Raw genomic sequence first — 26,431 nt, 5'->3', positions numbered from 1 at the left:
AACCGTAAAAGGACATCGACCATCAGGCCATGAGATGAACAGATGCTGTATCTCGCTCTTTTGTCTTTTCGTCTTGAAGCTTTCTTTGGCAAAGAAGAAGTCAAATTCAGTCATTTGTGAATCACGTTGTGTGACTCAGTGGCTTTGCAAACTGAGGCACATGAGGCATTTTGTTCTGTCGGCCATCTGCACCTCCATCAAGCTGGATCAACCCCCACTGATAGCCCGTGGCAGGGAGGAGGCGGCAGCAGGTGCAGCGTGGCATCCAGCTCTGGTGATCGCTCCATGTGGGACATCAGTGTGTCCTACAGGGGTAAGAGGACATTGGTGTGTCCTACAGGGGTGAGAGGACATCGGTGTGTCCTACAGGGGTGAGAGGACTTCGGTGTGTCCTACAGGGGTGAGAGGACTTCGGTGTGTCCTACCAGGATCAAGCCCCACGTCATTAACACTTCAACCCTGCTGAAGCACCCTTGAGCAAGGCACTGAGTCCCTACCAGCTCAGCAGATGTTGTGTGAGGAAAGTTTAACTTTCCCTTCAGAAAATGAAGTATGGCATAATTATCTTCTCTTTAATATGCATCCTTCAGTAGAGACACAGCAGTCCAAACATATTTGGATGTTTCATGCAAAGCACTGGAATTAGAACAGCAGTTCACAGTCCGGTTGAAAATAAAAATATGGAAATGTTACGTAACATCAAAGAGGGAGAAAAAAAACAACAACCTTTGGACACATATGCTCCACTGGAAATAGAGCTCAACGTGGCTCACGACCATATGGGACAGATGCTACTGCACCTCACATACACAGATCAAACGGTAACTCGACTGTGTGTGTGTGTGTGTGTGTGTGTGTGTGTGTGTTTTATATCAGCTCTGGTGATCACCTTTTTTAAATGGAATAATTCAATAACAGAGCCTGCTGACAATTTACATTTTCCACCATCATTATGACGCACCATCATTACATTTAAATGCGAACTTGGTTTGTTTGTTTCACAAAAGAAACCATTCAATTCTGGTGAGATCAGGGGGCTTGATGAAAAGGTCGGGCATGTTGAGGGAAGTGAAATCTATTAGTGTGTGAAATTTGGTTACAGATTCAAATGAAAATCCAGATGTAGAGAATTTAAATGTGGTTTCATAAAGGGGGCTGTTGGGCCTTGTTTGGTTTTTGGACGTGGTTTGGACAGGGTTAGAAGGTGCTCTGAATGTTGACTCTCCTTTGACTGAACTAACATTTGAGAAAAGTAAACCTGGTCTTCAGGAGTATCTCAGATCATCAATCAGGGAAGGTACAAAAAACACACTACAGAGTTATGGGATATGTGGTATTTTGGCGGGTTGAAACATATGAGGGGCAAAATGTCAGTCAAATGATTCTTGTGTGCGGTGAATTAAGTGGAGTGTAAGAGTTTGTGTCATAAAAGTTTTGTTTGTGTTTGTATGCACCTACTCCTGCCTTCATTTGACACAAACTACTCTCTGCTCCACTCTCCTTTAATGTCCCTTCAGAGCAGTAAAGAAGTGTTGTAAAACCTTCGACATCAACTCAACACTTTTTTTATTACATCTACATCTGGACAATTTTCTGAGCCTCTGTTGTCAGCAATGGAGGAATGACAACAGCACTAAGTATCAAAGACTGAATATAAAAATGGTCGTAGACACCGCATCCCGAAGGTGAAGCCAACATGGAAGTGTCTGGAACCTTTATTCTCCTGTATTCAAATCGTATTCACTCCACTAGTTACCAAAAATGTCAGTCTATGAGAAAATGACTACTACTCACTTTATATCGTCAGTACTTTTTTTATTATGGTCTCAAGTTTATCGTCTCAATCGCTAGTTTCAAGTCTTTTTCAACACAGCATGATGTTCATTTTATAAATTATGGTTCAATTTAGAGTAAAAGCACAATATGTATTCAGACCTGGATACAGTGTGATTGACAGCTTGTAGTATCCAATGGGTGCAGGTCACAGGTGTAGGTGGGCGGGCAGTTTCCTGTAACTCCCAGCCAGACATGGGCGAGGAGTTCTTGCTCCCTCGTCCCTCCATCATGTGTCCTCTAGCACACCTGCACACTGTAAGCAGTGATAATTCAGCCATTAAGAGGAAGAACCTTATTCATCATTGTTAAGTCGCGTTCCAAATGAGCGTTAATTGTCATTAAAGCCGCTGCCAAAATAAATGTGTTGACTGATGGGCCATGATTACAGCTCAATTAATCTTCCTCTACAGTCTTTTCCTTTGGTTTAGAATTAAATGTACTTGTTTTGTGGCGAATTTAACTCCGTTCACGCACTAGTCTTTGTTAGTAACTACATATATATTTAAATATACATATATGTGAGTGGCAGTCACTGGACAGAGGCAGATACGAGGACATAGTGAGTCATTCGGCAGCAAAACGCACCCACAGGTTTTCAGTGGTCATTTGTGGGAGATTTGTGGTTTCTCCACCTGGCCGAGCCGACCCCTCGCACCCACCTGCCACCCTGCTTTCACCGTTCACAAGGATTGAAGGAGATTAAGTGTCTCTGTGGTACACCGTGCCAAATTAAGCATCTTCTCTCTATCTGTATCACTTCCCTCTGCCTTTCTCCCAGACTCCTCCAGGTCATTTTTTCCTCTCCTTCCTCCCTCTCCCTCCCTCTTTTGTGTCTGACCAGTGATTGCTTTTTCCTCTCCTCCAGAAATCCCCTCCTGCAGCACAAAACTCTGCTTGTTTTCCTGGGCTGCTACAGGTAAAGTAATGCAGGTCCGTGGTTTAATGGCCAGGGACGAGGCCGTGGGATTTAGCCTCTTGGACATAACAGATGATGTTGAATAGAAAACATCTGCTATGTTGAATAATGCAGTTTACTTTTACTTTGCTTTTGTTCCATCTTTGCTTTTAACTGATAGTAAAGTGATAAAATACTAAAAGATCATGTGAACGAATTCACCTCAACAAAAAACCTACTGTCACTGCTCTCCATCAATGTCACATGGAACATGAACAATTTAATAAACCGGCATCTCTGAGAGAAAAGCACAGCATGGAAGGAATAATCGATCACGTCCTATCTGGGATATCATCACATTTATCAACAGGCCGATCAATGCAATACCATTAATTGAACTGATCGTGTGTGTGCATGCGTGAGTGAGTGAGTGAGTGAGTGAGTGAGTGAGTGCCCCTAATTGTGAACTTGCCCAATAACAAACTGTAAATCTGTCCGCCCATGCACAGCCGCCCCGCGCTCTTGTGTAACATGAACGATCACCAGAGGAGTTCCTGGTTATGATTTTAATACGAGGGAGATTGGGACGATCGATAATCATCCGGCCGGAGAGGAGGAGGAAGATGAGCATGGTCTTTACACAAGTGTCGTAAAACCATCAACGCCCACCATGAGGAGACGTGCACCAACATACTGTTCAGTAGAGCAGCCACAGCAAAAACGTCTCTTATTTGCAATCATTCGAAATTCCAAGTATTATTTTTAAAGCAAATTTAAAAATGCTTAAATTTAGGATTGCAATTATTAAAATTAAACAAAAGAAAAAAAACATTTATATTGAATCTGTCATGGTTCAAAATCTAAATTCACATGAAATCTAAAACAACCGAAAAAACAGCAGGGTTGGTGAAGATGATGAAAATAATTATAATTGGAATCACTGTAACAAATCCAGTAGGAGTTTCCCCTCTCTCCCCCTTTTAATTCAGCACTCGGCAGATTAATTTTCTCTCAGCAGCTTTTAATTACTGGAGGTTCCTCCCAAAGCACCAAACACCAGCTCTCCCTTCCTCCACTGCATCCTCCACGGCCTGGTTTTCAAGTTGTTTCATCAACGTTGTTCATGCTCACCGTCTCAGGTGATGAAAGAAAAACTTGTATTTAGCTGCGCTCACAGCTGTTAATACGCGGGTCAAATTAAAGCTGCAGTTGTTCTTACTTGCATATATGAGTTTATTACAACACCGATCTGTCGACAGAGAAGATCCATGATACAGCTCACATCAAAAAGATTGAAGTGCAATAGAAACATCTCAGTATTAAACCTTATTGGAGGCAGCAGGTGATGAGTCGAGGTCACTGTAAGTCAAGTCATCTTAAATCTGGACATTTTCCTGAGATTTTCCTCAGAAAATGTCGGCGTGAGCCCATTTGAGAATACAGCATTGGAAAATAAACAGTGAGTGGGAGTGTTTGTGACGTATCTAACACGTGACACGGACGCAAAACTGGAAAGAAGAGGTGATATACACGTAGTCAACATGTCAACTAAAGATGAGATTTAAGAGCGGTTAGTGATAAGGGATCACACTGGTGTCGACGTGCAGTAACATGTGATTTCTACAGCAGGATTCATACGTCATCTCCGACCTGAATGTTCCGGACATGTCTGACGGGAACAATCTCCTGCTGCGTTCTTCACATGTGGACAGCAAACAGCTTCCGAGACAGCAGAGACTCTCTTAATGGTCATCTTATCTCCATACGGGTTGGCAACCCCTCACACAGAACATAAAACATCCCAATCCATAAAATTCCTGCTGAGGCCTGATGAGCTCTCGGGTCAGCCACCTGTAAAACAACACTTTCATCAGGCGTAATAAAAGATGCATTAAGACATCAATTCCCTGAAAGAGGACGACGCTACGAGAGAGGCAGCTCCTGGATTCTCTCTCATCAGAGGATGCACAGGAGCACAATCTTTAGGAGGTTGATCTCAATCACATCCGTAGTATGACATGTTTGACAAGAAGAACTTGAAAGGTCTCTTCATCCATAGAAAACACAGATTTTAATGATCAAGTCACACAGATCAAACATCTGGATGTTTCGAGTGGTGTAGTTTACCCTCTGGAAGGAGGAAGAAAAACGACACGACTGTCAGAACAGAACAGCGATGGATAAAATATCACAACACTTACATTATTATATTATCCTTCCTCTCACAACAGCTGCCGCTTACTGTCGACACAATGTTGCCATCATTAAATCGTAAATGGGTTTCAGCATTTAGGGGGAAAAAGAAAGTTCACATTGGTGACAGAGACCATTTGCTGTGATCTAATGGAGGTTAAGTGGGTTGTGAGGCCCTGGACAGTTTCTGATCCCACAAAGGAGCATTTAAAGCTTCACTTCATGTGAAATGATGAAATCACCACAACACAGTTACGTGGAATTCATACAGCAGCAGCAGCAATAAACAAGATGGAGTGCGCTGACTGCTGTGGTACAGTGTGCAGTAATAATGTGAACCTGAGTTTGCCTGAGCAGACAACACAGAGGAATGAACGCAGCCGGTCGCGCCGCAGCCTTGGTTCTGCCAAGAAGACTGAATACGAGACATTACAAGCAAATAAAGTGCCCTGGCAGGACCCCTAATGCATGTGCATGCTGTAATACGCTTTGCTACCCTCAGGGCACATGGGTATTAACAAAGATGTCACATAGGAGTCAGCTCTGCCTCTCAAACACATGCACATTCAGGCAAATGTAGATATTCCTGGAGAGTGATGAGTCAATATCAGCCCACAGGCTTCCCTCCCACAACAAACCCCTAAATGTATTAATCGACAGATGGGAAACAGACAGGCATGCAGACAGACAACCAACTGGATGGATGAGGTGCACATAAATAGATACTGGTCATCTGTTCAGCTATCTACAACATAGAGGTCAAAGTGAAAGGAAACATCAGGGGTCAGATAGAGGTTCAGTATCATTCAAAAGTACATTGACATTTCAAACGATGCAGATGACAATGATTTTTTATGATAATGTAACATTACTGTGAATTTATTACACTATTTGGACACAAACACACCAAAGTCAGAACACAGGAAATAAGACCTTCTTAGGAGCATGTGAACGCACCGGAGTACAAGGCTTAAAGAAGAGGTCTGTTTAATACCCTGTCTCTCAATGTTAAAGAAAGTGAAAAAGAAATCCTGGATCGGCAGCAAACTGTAATGGAATCGGTTGAGTAATTATTTAGCATAATCCTGAAAAATGACAAACAAACAAACAAACGAAAACCTAACCTTGTGAATAAGGAACAGTAGCTCTCTATTACAGTGACTATTCAACTGCACTGACTAAAGCTCTGTAAATTAAAGATATACAGTAGTTATTGATAATCGGAGCACAAACAAACAGTCATATTCAACAAAATATGAATCATGAATTGATTTTTGCTTTAGTCACAACACTCATAGGAGTTCCCAGCTCTTGTATAACAGATATTGGTTTGTTCACATTCATTGAACTGAGGTGTGTGTGTGTGCATGTGTGAGTGTGTATATATGAATGTGTGAGTGCGTGTGTGCGTCTGTCTCCCTTCATGCATGTGTGCCACACAATACAGTTCGTGACTGCACTCTCTGGAAGTTTGCCTAATCTCTGAAACACAAAAGAGGAAAGAGGGACGAGCTGTTGCATTATTAAAACGCACACAAGTCCATTGCCTCTGCTGACACGTGCGCAGCCTTTTGTGCACTTTGTTTGTGTTCGTGACTCGGAAAAACTCACCCAAGAGGCTTAAAGCTCTGGGGTATTAAATGCTGGCTTCCCCTCCTTCCTATCTATAAGTATATTCCCGCTGCACCGCAGACAGCTTCAAATCTGTCCCCTCACTTATCTCCCTCGCTGCTCTGAGCGCGTGCAGACATAACAGTAGACTCATCACACAGACTCACATGAACACACACACACACGCAGGCTCTCTAACACACAAAAGGTCCCTCACAGTGGCAGACTCTCAGACTTATGACATCCCCTGCATTAGTCATGAGTCCAAATAAGAGCACATGAAATAATCATGAACGGGGAACTTATTCACAAAGCCGTCGAAAGTTAAAAGGTGGTCCCTAATTGGCCAACTTCTATTAGTATTGTGCTTTTCAATCATTATCTTAAAAGCCTCTCTAAAAGCGATTCTCCAGGCATTGAAGCAGAAGAAGAAAAGGTTTTTTTCCTGAAGCTGTGGAGGTTTTGATGAGAATAAAACAAGAGAGTAAAACTAAATCACTCACACGGAATATAATGTTGCCCGCACCTGACGAGCGATAATTGTCTGAATCCATCACAATGGCTGTAACTCATCTTAACAATTAAAAGATCCCTTTTTTAAATTATTTTATCAATTTGACAAATGCTGATGGTAAAGGTGACCATTGTTCCTGGAGTATTGTCTGTTGGACAGGCAGTAATTTTCTCCTTCAACAGCCATTACTAACACACACCTTTCTAAAGAGCCTCGAGCTGCGTCGGTGTTCCCTAAAAATACTTCTGTACTGTAAAAGCTGCCATCTGAATAGTTTCTTGAGAGGAAACTCCTCCTGACTCAGAGGAACTTTCCTGCTGCGGTTTCGACAAAGTATTTTTAGATAAAATGCTGAGCGAACGGGGACCTTGAGCACATTAAAAGGTTTTTGTTTGGCTGTGGATCCCGCGAACAGGCTTGCTGTCACAGGGAGGCTCCTTTTCAGGCTGAGATCAGTCATACTCTATGTTAAGACACTGAGAAAGTCATTAAAACACTGGAAAATGTGGCATTTTAATTAGGGAGGTTCTGTCTTTGTGTATCTGAATCAGCCACATCATTAAAATCACATGTCTAAATTGTGTAGGTCCCCCTCTTACTGCCAGACAAGCTCTGATCCAACATGGACTCCACAAGACATCTGAAGTTGCACCTATGGTTTCATGCATCAAGACGCTCCATCTTGGAAATTGCAAGATGGTTCCTTGGTGGATTGGACTTTTTCACACATGTGCTTTAACCAACTGAGGATCAACTCTTTGTCAAGTTCCTAAAACCATCTCTGAACATTTTTTGGCAGGTCACATTATCCAGCTGAGAGAGACCACTGCCATCACAGAATAGTGTTGCCATGAAAGTGCTTCGCTCTTGGTCAGCTATTTGTCAGAGTAAAGTCCACTTGAACACAAGGACCCAAAGTTTACCAGCAGAATATTACCCAGTGCATCACTCTGCCTCTGCTGACTTGTCTTCTTCCCATAATGCATCCTGGTCCCTCCTCTTCCCAAGGTAAATAACTGACCAAGGTGCAAGGACGCACAACATCATAACTCCCCATAAGAGAATCCTGCCTACTCCATGTAACTGGATGGAACCCGGACCAAACTAAAAGGTCAAAGGTCACAACTGCAATTTATCAGATCATATATTATCAGATAAGTTTCTTCAGAATGTTAAATACATAATTGTTTATATAATGTATATATTATTACATTATACACACTTTATTACCCTATTTTTTTAATGTCCAGGTGCAGAATAAACAAAATTATAGAATTTGAATAATGGCTGCCAAAAACAAATCTATTCAAATCTACATGATGCGGTAATTGCTCTCTCACTCAAATCCAAACTGTCCTTTAGGTTGGACATAAACAACGCTCATCAGCAGTGAGGACAGCAGCTCTTTTATTTCTAAATCTACGGCTCATAATTTCCCTCCATGAAAACACTGGGCCTCCTGCACTGGATTCTATCAGTGTTTATTTGCATATCATTTTCTATAGTAATTGATTTTTATTGCTTCATCAAACTCATTAACGCACAGCCACATGCCGCCTCCCCGTGCTGAGGTTCTCCGACTGTTCTCCCATTGTTCTTTGTATATCAAACTCCCTTTATTGGTGCGCATCCGTGCGTGTGTGTGTATCTCTGATTTGATTCTCTGTGAATAAAACTACAATATCACAGTTTCATCCCAATGGTGTTTATCATGGAACATGAAGCATCCACAGGGATTTGATTACAGCAAATTACATTCATAATTACCCCAGACATTTTAATAATGGAGCTGATTAACGAATATTAGAGCGCATTGGGGAATATTGCTGATCACACAGTGAGGAGAGGATGACATGAGCGGGGATGCAGAAAATGGATATGACAGCCAGCCATGTGAACGTATACAAACACCACCTTTAAACTAGAGATGTAACCATTTTTCCCTTCCTGATACCGATTCCAATACCTGGACAGCACATAAAAGAAAAATCAATTTTAACAATCTGTATGAGCGACGGGTTAATAAAACATTTAAATTAAACAACAGCAGATCTGCAGAGTGGCTTCGGTGGAGTTGAACTTTGACCTGTGATATTTCGCTTTACATTCTCGTATGTGTGATCGTGCCCTGACCCTGTATGGAAGTGATGACTCCTATCATTGTCGTATGACCTGGCTCAGCTTGAACCCTTGAAAATCAGCTTGAAAAAAAAAAAACATACAACACAACGCCATGGGATAATAAACAAAAATGGCTGCCACCCCTCAAAACTAAAGTCTTGCAAATGAATGAATCTAGTATACTTTAAAGACGTGGTATCACATCGGTATGTATAGATTCTTGTACTCTCCAATGACTGACCTGGCATTTTCTGCCATATCGGAGGAATTTTCTATGCCGTTATCTGTATCGGAAAACATCTGTACTTCACACACCTACTGTCCACCTTTTCATCAGTTTTGTTTCCCAACAAAAAAAGATTGAATCAAGAAAGTGCACTGAATAGATTGAAATAAAATGAATGAATGAAATTGAGTTCAAACAAATGTAGTATGAATGCAAACAGAGATTCAGAAGAACAACTTCTTTTAGTTTGACCAAAAATCTGGCAGGTTGGACCACCCACTCTCCTTTGAATAATAAAAAGTATTTGCCATCCAGTCAGTGTGGATTTATAATGCCCACCCCAATGCTTTTACTCTGCCCAAATCCTGCAGCACTTTAACCTGCGGCTGAGAAGCCCCTCATCCATTATTCTGTGTCCGTTTTCCAATGCCTGCTCGCTGGAACACTGAACTCTAATAGCAGCCAGGAGCTCGCCGGCTCTCCGCGGTGGCAGCACCACCCCACCCGGCCCACCACGGCCATCGGAAGGGCACAGGCAGCGACCCGAGAGACAAACACAACACGCTTTTCAAAGCACTGAGCAAGCTCGGGGCAGCATGCTAAACAACCTGCAGAACAAGCCTGAAGCCAACGGAAGTTTCCCCGTTTCATTTTGGCACTCGGCTGAAGCTGAATGGATGGGTTCATTTGAAAAATACTCAGCTTTTGTGGGGATATAAATTGTTTCAGGCCTGAGGATAGTCCGCGAAAGCCCATTATTTCTCTTCTTGCAAACATTTCAAGTGAAAGATGTCTTCTTTCCCCTGCATAATTGTGTTGGTATGAATGTGTGTATCGGTGTCGGTGCATCAGCGTATGTTGCATTTTGATTAATCTGTGAGGTGAGTGAAAATAATGGTGGGAAATTGTGAGTTATAGTCGATTATTACAATTCCCTTTCTTTGGCACACACTGAAAAATAACCCAATTATTTTTCCAAGGTTACAACTGGTGCTCTCTCTCTTTTTAATCACAGCCCCGGAGTGAAGGAAGCCCGGCTCGGGAGCAGCAATCCAAACCTAAAGCAGCACAGAGATAAGCTATCAGTGGAAGAGAGGATGGAGTTAAATAATTCAAAGTCCCCTAATGAAAGGCAAATCTTGATTTACAGTTGTCTAGAATATTCATGGGTGCTTTGCATAAACTTCCCTGACATTTGGTTGTAATAATATGCATGTTGTCTTTTTCTCCTGTGTGCAGACACTCCAATAGACTACCCACGTTATGAATTTGTGAGGCTGGTAAAATTGTACCATTAACCCAACGCCCCAATGAGCCCTGACCTCTGAAATAAACCCACTATAAAATGTGCCAGTGTTAGACTCAAAGCCCGATCACACAAGAATTTAAAAAGGTTTTTTAAAAAAATCTGCTGCATCAATAAGGTGTTGTATAAACCCAAGTTGATTTTTCAGATCAACTACAACTTTGGTGAACTTTTACTCAGGACGCAAACCAAGCACACCATGCTCACCATGCACACCCAGACGTCTTCATCTTATTTGAGCTTAGCTCATGGAGGCTAAGTAGGATATTCCAGGTAATCCCCTACCCGACCACACTCCCTTGGGGGATCCTGCAGCATTACCAGGGCAGATGGGATATGTAGTCCCTCCAGCAAGTTCTGGGTCCACCCATGGGTCTCCTCCCAGTTGGGTGTGAAAGGTAAACCTCCAAGAGAAGGTGCTCAGGAGGAATCCTGCCCGAACCTTCTCAACTGAGCAGTCCTGAGTGGCTGTGTCTGAGGAGGTATAAAATGGTCTTCAACAAACCAGAAGGGTCGGCGGTTCTATCCCTAGCTCCTCCAGTCTGCATTCCAAAGTGTCCATGGCCAAGACTTGGAACCCCTAAATAGCCCCTGACAGCTGTATTGACAGTGTAAGGATTATAGAAAGAACGCTATATATAGTATGAAGTATGAACTTGTGCGTGAAAGAGTGAATGTGACTTTTGCTGTAAAGCGCCTTGAGTGGATATCCAAATCCCTCACCCTATCTCTAAGGCTGAGCCCGCTCACCTCACGGAGAAAGATTTCTAGTATTTCCGATCTCATTCTTTTGTAAATAAAGAAAGATGTGGCTCAGCTCTCTAGTACCAGGACAACACCTGCAAAACTACTGACGCCACATCGACCTGCCTGTCCCTCATCCAAACAGAATCATCAACACTGTTGGTACAGGCCTCAATGAATACCCAGTAGAAGTAGAACTGACAATAAACAAACATAAAAATAATCTCTTCCATATACATCCTGGGTTAGGGAGCAGACTTTTTTTCCACTAAAAGTAGCTTGTGCATTATAGGGCAGCCTGACCTCAACACAATGTACAGACTGCAACTTTCAAACCGTGAGGACAGAGCTCATCTGTGACCTACATCGACAGTTTGCTAATGCACCATGTGTCTTGCTGGGTTAGAGGGACAAAAGGTGGAAACTGCTCGAGAAAAAATGTTTCCAGTGAAGGAGAGATTTGTTATAGATAATGTTGGATTGTAAGACATTTTTATTTGGTTAATAAAACAGTTACAAAATTCATCAAGATTGCGGTCGTGTGCACAACACATTTGAGTGAGTGTGTGTGTGTGTGTGTGTGTGTGTTTTGGGAGACGAGCCAAGGACTGCCCGAGAACCTCCTACGCTAACTCGGAGTGACACTAATTAATGGCTGCTCTGATAGCTCCTTCTGCGAAAACACTTTGACAGTAAACAAGCTTTCAAGGTGAAACCATGACACTAATGTAATTTTTTACCAAGCGGGGCGCACGGAGGACCCGTGATGTCCGACCATTAGGAATCACCACACCTCTCATTCCAAATACTGTCGCCCATCTGGTTAAGTATGTTCTCCATTTGCATTTAAGACCCTTTGTCCCCTGAGCATTATAAAATGAGTCTGAAGCACAGTGCATGTTCTGTGGGAACAGATGTGATAATAAGCCGAGCCCTGGTTCCTCATTATACTGAGACAGGTTCCCTGCTGTATTGGGTCAGGCCCAAGTCACTGGTGTCAAGCTCAGTAGAAAAATAAAGCTTAATAAGTCTTAACTGAACCTTGGGGAGCTCATCTCTACGTGCATGAGAGAAACAATGTGACGTGGTGAGAAAAAGAAAGAGCGCGTCCATGTTGCTGTAGCAAGTTTACCCATCATTGCACATTGGAATGTATGGGCGAATAAGGACACATAGGGCCACACTATCACTGAGGCAGTAATGATCATTACTTTATCTCCCACACTGTGCCTCAAACAGCTCCTCCGAGGCTGAGCCCAAATTCAATGTAAACAAGTCTTCACGGAGGTTCAGAGACAAATCTACATTAGAGACGACCGCCGCTACTTCCACCTTGTGCCTCTCAGCAGTGGGGATGCGTGGTGTTCCCAGAACAAGACACACGGGACGTACAAACCCATCACTCCACTTATTTTCAGCTTTTAGAGAGTAATTTGCCACCCACACATGTCCACAAATGCATGTTTTGCATAAGCCCACGTTGAAATGTTAAAACAAAAGCACATTAGAGCTAAAAGGCAGAGATACACACAGGCACCTGTCAGTTATCTGTTACATCAGAGAGAGACGGCTTCACACCAACAATCATCAGACCTTCAAAAACATAAGGTTATTTAAAGTGTAAAGCACTTTCATTCTAGGGATAATGATGCCCTTTAAAGCTATTTGAATGAAAAATAAAATATAAAAACATGTTGAAAGATTATCCCTGTTTCATCCAATCGCAACCTGACAGGCTCATCTTGAGTTCTCTCTCATGACCGCGTTCAGCTGTCAGATCGGTACCGTCCATCAATGAGTCGCCCACCTGCACCCCCTCAACTCCCGGTCATCTCCCTTCAAATGGTCCGACCAGAGGCCCCTCATCAAACATCCCATCTTCATGCTCCAGTCCACATCACCACCACCCGTGTCTAGTCTACAGGGATGAATCTCCTTCAGATTCAAAGCATCAGATTCATAGGAGCGCTTCCATCGTGTTCTACTTCCCGCTGATGGTTTGCCTGCCTGACGCTTAGTGCTGGCACGAACGTCCCAACGGCAGATCACAGTTTCATGCTCGGGACACGCATCATAACCTGCTGTCATGCTAACATGCAATCCTAGCTATGAATACAATGCCAAAGAGAATTACACGGAAAATAAAATCCACAAGCAGATGAACACACACCAGGTTACCCAGCTGCCCCTGCCTCACATTACCATATGATTGGCAAGTGACATGTGCTTGAGTGTTTGTTTAATTGTTTGTTTGTGCGATTGGCTGGTGCCTCCGTTTGCATGAGAAGTTGAGCTTCTGCCGTAACGCAGCAGGACCACAAACACAAACACATGACGCCGTCCCATTCAAAGCAATGTTTCTGTTGATGCCTCCAGTCCAATGTCAGCGCCAAAGTCTATTCATCTGTTCAATAAATTTAATTAATTCCAATTTACTCACTCATTTGCTATAAGTCTAAAACATATTAATTTGGCGTATGGGGGCTGTTATTTAGAGTTACAGATCAATTTGATGGCCGAAACAACAAAAATGTGAAGCAACTAGAAAATGTGTGGCTGTGAACAGATTCGTTACTGCCTGGATTTCTCTTTCTATACAGTAGATAGAAGATGTTTGTATGTCAGCATCTGCCTCCACCTCACACACACAAACACAACAGAGGGGCCCTCCCTCACTGCACTGCTAATCAGAGGCAGTATGAACGCAGCATCTCCCCAGGCTTTTCCCCTCGATTAGCTTCTTATCGCAGCACAGTGACAGGGAAGATACACACATGTGCTGCTCCGCTCGGTGGCAGGATTACTCTTCAGCTGTGGTGGCAGGGGCTGCAGATAAAGAGATAGTGGATAAAGCCGGACAGTCTATACAGGATGATGCACGAGAGCTGCTGTTGATCTCTCCAATGTCCCACGAACAGGCCAGAACTCCTCGGCGAGAGTTTGCAGTCTTCTGATACGTCCGACCATGAGACCCTTTTCTTTCTTTACAGAGGAAAAGCTCAATTCCCTCTTTTTACCTCTCGCTTGCCTCCCTGTTCTGCTGCCGCCGCTCTCCACAGGGATCTGTTACAACTGAGTGGTTCTCTAATGATCTCCAAGTGAGAAGCAGAAAGTCATCCATAAGCATGCACATGGTCACAGTAACACACCCTCTCACACACGCGCGTGCACACACACAGGACACACACACACACACCACACACACACACACACACACACACACACACACACACACACACACACACACACACACACACACACACACACACACACACACACTTATATAAGTATCCTCAGGGATAATTGTTCTCTCACCGAATCCCCATTAAAGCATGGAGCTGTGTGTGTGCAGCTACATTTAGTGAACTGGTGTGCCTGTGAGTGTGTGTGTATGTGTGTATATGAGTGGGGGGGTTGCAGAGTTGACAAGTGTTTTAAGGGGATGAAGTGCAGCAGACAGCTCGTCAGTTGGATTGAAAGTCAGTGTTTTGTGTGCATGTGTGCATGCGTGTGTGCATGTGTGTGACATGGGAAGTGCAGTGTTAACGCTTGACTGAGCGCGTCGAGGGCCTGCACATGAATCTCCTGCAGCCGCAAGGGAGAGACGGAAGCTACAAGCAGATATATGGAGAGAGAGAGAGAGAGAGAGAAATATTGTGGCCTAAAGAAACTATGGTCATTAGTTGACCTGAAAAAGGAAGTGCACAAATGGCCAAGTGCATCAGGCTTCAGTATTTTTAATATAACTCTATATAACTTGTATTATTTTATACTTCAATATAACTCACCAAACAATAATAATGAAAAGAAAATACAAGATGTTCAGTAATTGGCTAAAACACTGTCAACCTTTCCTAACAGGCCCTAAAAATTTAAATATATGGTATATCTATAAGAAGCGAGGACCAAAGCAGAATACATAACAGTGATGTTAGTCACACTAGGGGTCTCTCACTCAACACAACAATAAAAGACAGAGTTTGATGACGTCGACAAGAAGCGTGGGATCATGGGAGTTTTGTCTCCACCATCATTGCTGATTAAATTGTATCTGACGTGACTGAGGGGCAAATCGTGTTCACGGATGAGGTCGTGTGTTCAAGTTATTTCCACGTCACGCAGCAAACGGTTATGAATAATCGGAAACCATTACAAGTGATTACAAGAGACGGGCAAAGTCAGGGGTAAAGCTAGTCATTTAAATGAAGAATTGTCCCATATTATACCTTTGACATCAGTTAGTAAATTATATCTTATATCAGAGGTCTTCAACAGGGGGTCCGCTGAGGTACTGCAGGGGGGTCGCGAAATTTTGGGTTGATTAGACAATTTTTTATATTTTTTTAATTTTTCCACAAATTTAAATGTCTTTAAATACACATTAACACGAATCCCACATATTGTAGCGAACGGATAAATGGAGGCAGAAGACATTATCTTTGTCAGCAATGCACACACTGCAGCTCCTATACCTTGCACATAAAAAACATGAATATATGAACCTGTGTATTATTTGAATAGCTTAGTATTGAATGCACAATAACAGGGTAGCTATGTTTATACATGGCACTAGGCCCAGTTTAATATAAAACACAATTTTATACAATATATATAGTAGGGGGTTCCTGCTCCATCTCTCCATCAGTTTAGGGGTCCTTGGCCTGAAAAACGTTGAAAACCCCTGTCTTATATAATTATTCTACTTTGTCCAAAAGGGCTTTAATCACAACGGCTTGTTAGCTATTAAACACAGCTCCATCTCAAAGTGTAGCTTTGATTAAAGCGATTCATGAAATGCTTCATCTAACCTCCGAGATCTGGTCAAAGGTTTCTGCCTCCACGTCGTTAAAGTTGTAATCATGCGGGCAGAAGGTTATTAGTTATTTTTTAACAAGCGGGTGAGCAATGAGAGAAAATCTCTGCTCCCACACCACCAACACACACAAACACACACACGAGTCAGACTTATATGTTCAACTAAACAAGTAATTAGCTGTATGCTGGGTTTTAGAAATACCAAGTTCCACAAACTGAGCTTTGTCCTGACTTCTCAACAAATTTGATTTCTCTGATTTACAATTTCACATTTTAAGATTTTAATGTCTTTAAAACCATGTCAGTGGGCAGTAGTGTAAATAATCGGTTCTGTAATGTGTTGGAATCCACCTGGACTCTGAATCTGGTACAAACCAATAAAATTGATCCTACAGGTTCCACTGTAATTAACAAAGAACATATATCTCTGTGGTAATACGGCCTACTGTTTAATTGTAGGTAGGTTGTGTTGAACAGCACAGGGACATAATGCTACTCATATCCTGAGCACAGCAGAAACTCTGAAGAAGAAATCAGGGGGAATGAAATAAAATAAGCAAATTCATCTGTCAACAAGACAGAAAAACTCCACTTGCCAAGACTTTTAAAATAAGTTAAGGATTGAAACAAGTGAAATATATTTAATCTTCTAGATAAAATTCCTCTGAGACGAAAACAATGATAAATAGATATTCTATTGATTTAATGCATTTCATGTCACTTACATCTTTTTGCAAGGTGCCTGCTCTTCTTCTCTCATCTTCTTCACCTCCTCATCTTGTCCCGTGTCTTTTTCTTTCCCAAAGCTGAGCTGTGATTGACGCGGTCTTTTCATTTTCCTCGGTGTCTGAAGAAAGTCAAAACAGGCTCAATTGATATTTATATGCAAATGTTAGCAGCCTCAGCAAAGGACGACCTGCAATGAAAATAAAAACAGCCCTTATCTTAACGTGCATTTCAACCCTTTACACAAACTGAACTGAAAGCAAAGTATTAAAACTTTCTTTGCAAGCAGCTCAGTCTGACATTGCTTGACATTAGCTACAGCTATAGCTCGTTCATTCACTCAAGTGAGACTCTCTAGCTGACATCATGACTGAGAGTCACTGTTTAAAGCAGCAGGACAGAGCCTGTTGGTTGGACTTCTGTGGATGAAAAATCCTCATGTTTCCTGTATCTGTCTTTATTGACTGTGTGTGGTGTATGGCATAATATGGAAGAAACGATTCAGTTGCAATAATCTCGCAAATTGAGATTATTTTCATTATGATGGATCGTTATTCTACTACGTTACTGATCTCAAAGAAATTAAAACAAATATTGGACATCAAGTATTTGTTGCTTTCACTTCTTTTAATCAATGCATCATTGAGTGGATGTTAACACGGTTCATCAGCTCAGGTAGTAAGGGGATGCCTGTGCAAATATTTATTGCTTTAATTTGCAGATGCCTCTGTAGAGATATTGATACAAAAAGAAAAATCGGCCTAATTTCCTCTGTACAATACGATTAATACGGAAAGAACTGCTGTTTTAATGAAGCTATAATCACTGGAGGAATAAGATTCATTTGGCTGCTGATGACAGGGGAACAAACATGGACTCAGAGAGTTTTGGAAAACCCCCTCTTCAATTAGTCATACGAGTCTGGACGATAACTTGTTGTCTCCCCACATCTGAGCCGAGTGGGCTATCAAATCCTTCAGGCCCAGTTTCAACAGCTCGTGCCAAGGTATTAGACTGCAGGCCGTGTTTACCCCGCTCTGCCAACGGCGTCATTGGCAGCTCGCGGTCCAATGCGTCCCGGCACACGACAGTTAAAACCCTGAAATGGCGTCGGGGGGGAAGCGGCAACACCTACTTGGGTAAATCCCCTCAAAGCCGCCACATTATCTCCACAGCACGTATAGACTGCTGAGTCATGAAACACTTCAGAGGGAACATAAGCGGGACACCATGACAGTGTGTCTGCGTCTTAGTCGTATCAACACATGATGTTGTGACAGACTTATACTGTCAATCACTGTGGAACCTCTCACCTTCATGAGCTCAAGTGTTTGAATATTCATTGATTATGTATGTACAGAGCGTAATCACATTACTGGCTGCACTGTGACTGGGAGAGGGATTCAATTGGCTCATTTAGTGGAAAAAAGAAAGTTCAACCTAGTCGAACAGTTTGATTTTTCAAGGGGCTTCTACTGATCACGTGAATCATTTAGATCAAGAGAGAGTATTCGTGTAACTCCAGAGCTTTGCCCTGATGTTTCTAATAACTGAACCGGAATAAGCAACTAAAGGCAATCATTTAAACACGTGATATATAACTTTGGCCGCTAGGGGTCTCTCAATCGAAACAAAAGATCTAGGGTGTGTTCGAATAGTCCATTTTGCTTAGGAACCTTCCTGACTGAGTGGAATGACCCAGAAGTATATTTCAGTGGCCGCCATAATAAGAGATGTTCGAATTCTCTAAGGGATAAGGAAAGGAGCTTCAACGCTTCCTAACTTATTTCCTTTAGCATAGCAAACATCGGACCGTCCTTTGTGGAAGGTATAAGTAACACACTACACACGATCCTCTATAGGATGTAAGGGTATTACAGTGATGTCTGATTGGTATACCTTGCTGTTGCAATGGAAATAAAAAGAAAGGCTCCGCCGAGCCCTCCAGGACTCGCAGAGGGAGAACCAGGAGCTGGCGGCTGAAAACGCCCGTCTGAAGGAGCTGGAGGCTGAAAGCGCCCGTCTGGAGGAGCTAGAGGCTGAAAACGCCTGGCTGAAGGAGCTGGAGGTACTAAACGGCCGACTGGAGGCTGAAAATGCCTTGCTGAAGGCTGAAAACGCCCGGGTGAAAGACCTGGAGGCTGAAAACCAACGGCTGGAGAAGCTGAGGGCTGAAAACGCTGCTCTCAAAAAGCAGATCACCATGAAAAATATTTCCTGGGGAGAAGAGAGGAAGAAGATGGTCGAGAAGTTGGAGTCTTCTGCCTCACTTCTGTTGAAGTCCAAAGACGACCTGACCAGCTTGATTCAGCTTGTGGAGTCTGAAAAAGCCAAAGAGAAGGAGCTAGAGAAGGAGCTCAGAAACATGAACATGAGGTTTAAAGTAAAAGAGGAAGAGGTCGTCTCCCTGAATGCAGACCTGAAGCTCCAGCAGGACAAGCTGCAGCAATACATCCTCAAAAATGAGGGCAGGTCCGAGGAAATAGAGGAGTTGCAAAAAAAAATTAGAGACTTAGATGAAAGGTGGTCCACCGAGCACAAGGAGTCCCTAGAAAAGGAAATCAAGCTGGAGGACGACATAAAACTCCTGATCCAGCAGAACATTGTGCTTCAGGTACGTTACACCAACTCATTCTGATTGAATAATATTGGATTGTTGATTTGTTTCCGATTCAGACTTTTAAAAAGAAAAGAGTGAAACTTATGTTGTCTCTGTCTTTTCAGGAACAGGCCTTGAGGACCGACAGCTACAAGGAGAGGGTCAAGAAGGAGAAAGAGGAGAAGAAAGAAAGGAAGAAGAGCGAGAAGGAGGAGGAGAAGAAAGAAAGGAAGAAGAGCGAGAAGGAGGAGAAGATGAAAAAGAAAGAAAGGAAGAAGAGAGAGAAGGAGGAGAATGAGGGGACGACGAGGAGGAGGTTCCCCTGTTTTCTCTTCAACTTCAAACCCTCCTAATCTCCTCTCCCATCCTTTCTCTCCCTCTGCCCTGTCAATCATCCCCTCATCCCAGCTCCCCCCAGTACCTTACACCTTAACCCCCTCCCCACCCTCCATCTACCTGTATGTGTTAGAAAATTAAAAAGAACAATCTATCAATAACAGTGACCTTTCCTCTGTCTAGTGATTCCAGAAAGCTCTGTCAGTATGTGTATATCTCAAGAACTGTTCTTCTTATCAGCTACACACGTTTATTCAAAGGCCGATTGAAGAGCAGTTTTTGTGACTGTTGTGATTTATTTTTTAATAAACTTTGAATAAACAGACAACCAGCGCTGTGGCTGATGTTTGCTCCACAATCAAAATGATGAAAACCAAACATTTATATGTCAAAAAAACTAAATATCTATTTATTATTCCTTTGTATTTTAGCTGGAAAACACACATTCTCCGCAGCACTATCCTTTTATTAGATTTAATTATATTATTTTGAAAGACACTGACAGACTATGTATCTACTTAACTAAGGTATGTTTACTTAGTTTTTCTGCTTATTATTCTGCATCAAAATATACAGAGGCTGTACATCACGTAATAACTCCGCTGCAGAGATCACATGGTTTTGTTGACACCCCATCGACACCGGTGTCGGCTATCCTCACAACAAACTCTCTTTACGTCTTGGTGTACACACGTCTGCTTAATCACAGCGTCTGTTGTTGTCGTCACTCTTGGATATAAACATCATCAATCACCGCAAGAGGTGATGTTATTTATTACGGCCCCTATTTGTTGGATTATTGAAAAGACTTTATCATCCACATCAGGATGTCATGAAAGAAGCCTCTCTGAATAATGATTGCATTAAAAATAATAATAAGACAACTAATTTCAATTAAGTGCGGACCTTTCTGAGGGGAGGGTATGATTCACGGCAGCATGATGAATGTGTCTGTTAGATTAAAGTCCCTTATCGATGTCATAACGTGGCTCTTTGTAGATGCCACGCGGCGCTGCACGTCGTCTTTCTCGCCATCTCTCAGTTATCTAAGATGCTGGCTGAGTCATAGTTACAGCTCGATGGAGATTCATACAATGATGGTTATCAAGTGTACCGGAGGTAAAAATTTTAATCTCAGATCTGTTCCAACACCCACTCGTCTTCTCTCTCACACCTTCATCACCGACTCTGTACTGCTCTGAAGACAGGTTTTCTTTCAGAGAGCAACACGTTTCCGGTGCAGGGGAAAGTATTGGCAAATATATTAACAGTAATCAATGTCTTCTCATTCTAATCACCGAGTCATTTTAATGATTTGTCAATATAGTGGTAACAGTGTTAAATATACCCTGAAAATTGATTCTGTACAGTGGTTAAACATGAGTCCTGCCACACGTCAAATGAGCCAATCAACTATCAACCCTCATAACAGTTAATAGGAAGATGACAGAGTATGACATCCATCTGGAAATCACAAACAAGCTGCAAGTTCCATTCACACTATTTCATCAAAGAATGGATAGAACATGAAAACTCTGATACGATATGAACTGAATCTGGAATCAAACTGAGAACTCTTGCATGTGAGCAAGAACATGATGGAAATTAAGAACGTTTACCTCTAATAACCAACAAGTCAACTGGCAAAATAGCAAAATATTACAAATTATTTGCCTTAAAATAAAGGGGATAAAGGGCAGTGAAGGTGAATTTTGTGTATGAAACTGAGGCATGGAGAAAAAGGGTTCAATTCCCTATACAAAGACATCATTTAATGAGAGCTGGATGTTAAGGCTCTAAGTCGTTTAGTTAAAAGAAACACATTTTTGCAGCTGCCGAACAAGTTGTTCATTTGTTCACTTGGAGTTGCTCTGTCTGCAGCTTCTTGGCATGTAACTAAAAGTGTGTGTGTGTGTGTGTGTGGGGGTTTGCACCTGTCTGTCTGCTGGCCCTCCACGAGTACATGCTGGTTTATTTGCCATATGCCGAGGGCTGTCTGGAACAGAGGCACCATCATCCATTCATCAGGCCTGCAGCATCCGTGTCCGCCTGTTTCCCTGATCTACGCTTTATTTTACACCTCAGACACAGACTCACCTCCCTCTCTAAACCCTTGTTGACATAAAACAGGAGTCACGACTATAAATCCACAAATGCTGCACTGTTGCCGAGTCCCATTGGTCAATATGTTCCTTGTGCTAAATCTGCAGTTTTGTTGCACTAAGCCATTTACAGACAGATGAGAGATGTGTGTTAGAGACTGTAACTGAAGTGAAAGAGTATAATCCACAGATGAGATTAAAAGCCATGTAATATTTCCCCCCTTATCTTAAATCTGATCAATAACAACAGTAGTGACAGTGATGGACAGTTATGAGGGGGAAAAAACAAGGCATCATAAACAACGGCTACATGAAGAGACAACACCATAACTCTGTCAAATCCTTACACTTTCATTTTCTCGTGCCCTTCCTCATTTCCTTCACTGCTTTTATGGGGGCAGAGCAGTGGGCCCGGGTATCGATTATATGTGGAGGACTAATGGGCACGACAAAGGTGGCGTGGGAAGACAAGAGGGAGAGAATAAGAGGAAGAGGGGATAAAGAAGGGCTAAATGAGAAAGACGGATGCAGAGGAGAGGCGACGATGCTGCACAAGGCTGAAAGGGGGTGGGGGGGAGCTTGGGGGCACTTGGGGGAATACTTGAATTTTAATTTAGTTTTTTTATCTTTGCCTTGTGTCTGCAACAATATATTGTAGCATTAGTGTCACAACATGAGGCCAAACAGGAAAACACATTATATTCCACCTGCAGAATGAAAAGGATAACATTTTCATTAAGTTTTGTAAATGTTTCCATTTAGTAATAAAGTAGAAATGCACACATGTACCCGAGTTAGAGGGGTTTTGATTAGTTAAATTACATTGAATTGTTACGAATAACTGGTAATTCACAAATGTGATCAATTAAAGTAAGTTTTCGATTATTATTTCGCTGGTTTTCCTCCAGTTTTCATACACTTCATTAATTAAGATTCAGTTCCACATGGTCTGTCACAGTCAGCCACACCAGTGAAAACATAATATCAGGACCCTGAACGAGCTCACACCAACTAACTGTAGTATTTTTATTCCTCGGCTCAGATGAAAACCAGTCTGTCCGTCCGTCCGTCTCATGCTTGTGAACACGATATCTCAAAAACGCTTTGAGGGAGTTTCTTCAAATTTGGTGTAAATGCCCACTTGGACTCCAGGATGAATTTATTCGATTTTAGTGGTCAAAGGGCAAAGGTCACTTCGACCATAAAAAAACATGTTTTTTGGTCTTGTGAGAACCATCTTATAGACCTATACAGACCTATAGAGTTTCTTCAAATTGGGACTCAAAGATGAACAGATTCGATTTTGTGGTAGAAGGTCTAAGGTCCAAGTCACTGTGACCTCATGCTCTTGTGAACACCTAGAAACACCCATAGGGAATTTCATTATATCTAACCCACTAGCACGCAAAAATGAACTGATTAGAATTTGTAGGACAAAGGTCATTGGGATCTACGAAAACCCATTTTTTGCCTTGTGAAGATGTTATCTTAATTAACACCTAGAGAATCCTTTCAAATTTGGCAAAGGTCAAGGTGCAGGTACTTGAAATGTGTGCAGACTGAGATATAAAGATTGAACTAAACACGTTGGATTTTAAGGAGGAATAAAATCCCAAACCAAAACATCAAGAACGCAAAAAGAGCCAGAGGGTCAGATGAGTCTTCTCCATCAAGAGCTCCACAGGCTGAAACTTCATATGAAGAGGAGGACAAACACACAGAGAGCGAGCCAGGAGGTGAAGTTGTCAGACATTGATCCAGGTCGAAGAGTCAGAGGTATCTCTTTCTCGCGGAGCATAACGCTACACAAATGAGTCTCAAGATAGCTGCCTCCTTCATCCTCTAATCCCTCCTACCGCCTCCTACGACCCCACACCTGATCAGGCCTGCTCCTGGCTCCTCAGCTACCCACAGGAAATCATTAGACCCATCGCGAAGCTCTCCACCAATCTCCTCCGTCCCCTGAGCTCCACCTTCTTCCAATTAGGAGGTGCGCTGAAGCCACTGCATCTCGGATCTCATCCCTCTTCACTCCCGAGCTCTCTAAAATTCGAGGTGAATAATGATAAAAGCCATTTAAGACTACGCAGCCTGTCTACATATGGACTTTACAAAATGTGAATATGAACTGCGGTACTATTGAGGTTTTGTTGCCACGTGAAAAGCTCTTTCTCAAATGCTGGCGGGGACGTTTGTGGCTCACAATGTTTCTGATCATGCTGAGCTAATGTGTGGTGATATAGCACTTTTTCCGCCATGTGGCCTGTGGTTAGCTCATAATGAATGTACAGTGTAACATAGGGTGCCTACCCAGGGACCTAATTTATCAAGCAAAGGCCAACAGTGTCAAAGCCATTTTCTCACGAGGTGCTGCCACACAGCGAATGAGGCTGTATTGTGCAAGGTACAGCCATATGTATTAGTATTCGCCCCAACGTCTAGCGTGGGAGAGCTAAGGTCAAATCAAGGGAGCAGGCATGCACAGGCCTGCAGGGAGGATAATTCACTCTGACAGGTCCGCCATCACCAGAAAATACTGATTTATTTTCATCCAACACTGTGTGAATATTTCAGGGTTTCGTAATGGAGTAATCTCAATACTGTTGCTAAAGGTGCAAAGTGCACTGTATGTGGGTGTGACCAAATGAGCCCAGAAATGTGCTTTTCTTCAGAGTATTTTTTCAGCTCCATTTTGAGGAGGAAACGCTTTTTATCAATAACAGTCACCAGGAATGTGAGGGCTGAGCTGTGGCTTTAATGGCAGAAAAATGTTCCATTAAAAACCATAGAATAATGACCTGAAGAGGTTTAATGTCGGTAAATCACTGACTGTGACATTTGTTTGGAAGCTGAGGGGTTTTCGTTTTTATTCTAGTATTTCAAACATCGAACCTCCACCAAGGCTGAAATGTCCCCTTAAAATTCAATCAAGCAAAAATCATATATATCAGTATAAATATGTCTGATTTTGTTTACTCCAGGATAATGTCAAAAACACCTTATCTCACAATATTAAGGAAAGATTAAAAATACCTGGATCTGCCCCCTGATCCGAGTCCACAACAAAACGCAAAAGGATCTTTTGTGTCCCATCCTTCCAAGTTAAAAACATCAAAAAAACACATGCATAATCCTGTTTACTAACAAACAGGTCGGTTAATAAGAGTTATACCTAACGTTCATGTTGAAAAAGTTCCTTGTGTAACAGAGCTGCTGTGCTGCCCTGGTTTAGATACTGTTAGGTGTCACGTCCAGGATCAGAAGATGTCAAAACCAATAAACACATGACATTCACATGACTTACGAGTAGGTGAGCATGGAGACAGTCTGGGAGGCAGTGGTATCCAAAAAGACAAAGGTGAGGTCAAGAAAACAAATCTTGATCAATTGGGGGGGGAATAAACACGGTGAAGATGCTGGAACATTGTTAGAAAAACAGAAGAGACAAACTGGCACTGAGGGGAAACACATGGCTGACAAGACACAGGTGGAACCAATGGGGGGCGGGGCAAGTATTCAAAAAAGACAGGAAGTGAAGTGAGAAAAACACACAAAGGAAAAGAAACTTCAAATCAAAACAGGAAAGGAAAAACTCAAAGAAACTAAATAAAAGCTGTGTTGCGACAGCATGAACTTTGCCCAGAAACCTTTGCAGCGTGTTTTCACCGTGGCGACCAAGTTCTAAATAAAGTGAAGGTAAATCTCCTTTCCCCCCAAAAAGTCCCTGGTCAGGGGGTACTACTTTATGAAAGTACTGGAACCTTTGGGGTGGGGCTTGCAGCACAATATTAACTTGATTGGTTGAGTTCTCCAGAATTTTAACAGTGGCTGCAGTTTTTTAAATATATACTGTTCTCTTGTATCGACACTAGGGTATTAAATATGAATATCCAAAAACCAAACACAAGGAAAGCAACAAGGTAGAATCACCATAAACAAAATTAGTCCAACAAAAGATCCGAAAAGATAAATCAAAAGTCCCCAACCAAACACATCAGCGGTCCGAAGAGTCTCCTCAAAAGATGTTAGAGGTGGAATCGTGGTACCGACCCCACCTCACCCACAGTACACAGACCCACCTGAAGAATCCCTTTCATAGCTCTGCATTTTCAACCTCTCATGAAATATGAGCAACGTTGTAATTTAAATTCCTTGTCTTCCATTTCTCTGCTTCCACAGGCAGTAAACAGGACAATATACAGCATCAGCACAATCTAAAACCAAGTAGACAACAGATGTTGGAGCGTTTAGACGAAAGTTGCTTAAATGACAATAAGAATCCCTCGGGCAGGATGATAAGGAAGTGGAGTTGAAGTGCTGATCGAAGACAGATATTTGGGGGCTTTCACACACAGTCAGTGGAATGAGCGAAGGAAATTCGAGAAGGAAACTCATGTAGGTGGTAAT

The 26,431-nt window shown here is 42.3% G+C and overlaps 1 long non-coding RNA gene across 1 annotated transcript; it reads right to left on the bottom strand.

Annotated features, from left to right (window-relative positions):
* Window positions 1–1,945: 1,945 nt before the first annotated feature.
* Window positions 1,946–25,517, bottom strand: LOC124854590. The gene is made up of 3 exons (XR_007034771.1): window positions 25,329–25,517; window positions 16,987–17,108; window positions 1,946–2,089 (listed from the first exon to the last, which is right to left on the bottom strand). It is a non-coding gene; the product is annotated as an uncharacterized LOC124854590 (long non-coding RNA).
* Between the last annotated feature and the right edge of the window lie 914 nt (window positions 25,518–26,431).

The sequence above is a fragment of the Hippoglossus stenolepis genome, chromosome 12, assembly GCF_022539355.2.
Source record: "Hippoglossus stenolepis isolate QCI-W04-F060 chromosome 12, HSTE1.2, whole genome shotgun sequence".
NCBI classification, from domain to species: Eukaryota; Metazoa; Chordata; class Actinopteri; order Pleuronectiformes; family Pleuronectidae; genus Hippoglossus; species Hippoglossus stenolepis.
This window is presented reverse-complemented; position numbering and strand designations above follow the sequence as displayed.